Raw genomic sequence first — 503 nt, 5'->3', positions numbered from 1 at the left:
CCTCCTAAGTTTCATAAACTCACTATTGCATTCCACAGTAGAAAAACTAAACTTTCAAATATATTTTTAAATAAAAATTACGTACACCTAGTGTCTAGATGCATTTTATCTTATGAGAATTGATAATTTGGCTTTGATGAAAATCAGTATCAGAAACACACCTATAACATGGCATAACTTTGACAGAGAGATTCTATAGATAAAAACGATTCTTTTGTCGTTGATACATTCTAAAGTAATAAAGATATTTTAATATCCACTTGTAAATGGTAAATTTTATGGTAATTCTAATATCCACTTGTAAATGGTGTTGCCGATATTTGTACTGGGGGGACAGATAGCTGTACTCTGTTCTCTGATTTCTGAAGAGATTGCAGAAGATTTTAATTAAACACCACTCTTGTACAAAGACTTGAGTCATAGTTGTGTATTTATATTATGCGCACACAAATACAGTAAAGTCAACTAATATTTTAATATTACATCTACTTTTTCATCAGCTC

This window comes from Phaethon lepturus, unplaced genomic scaffold (assembly GCF_000687285.1).
Source record: "Phaethon lepturus isolate BGI_N335 unplaced genomic scaffold, ASM68728v1 scaffold45900, whole genome shotgun sequence".
NCBI lineage: Eukaryota > Metazoa > Chordata > Aves > Phaethontiformes > Phaethontidae > Phaethon > Phaethon lepturus.
Note: the sequence above shows the minus strand (reverse complement) of the source record.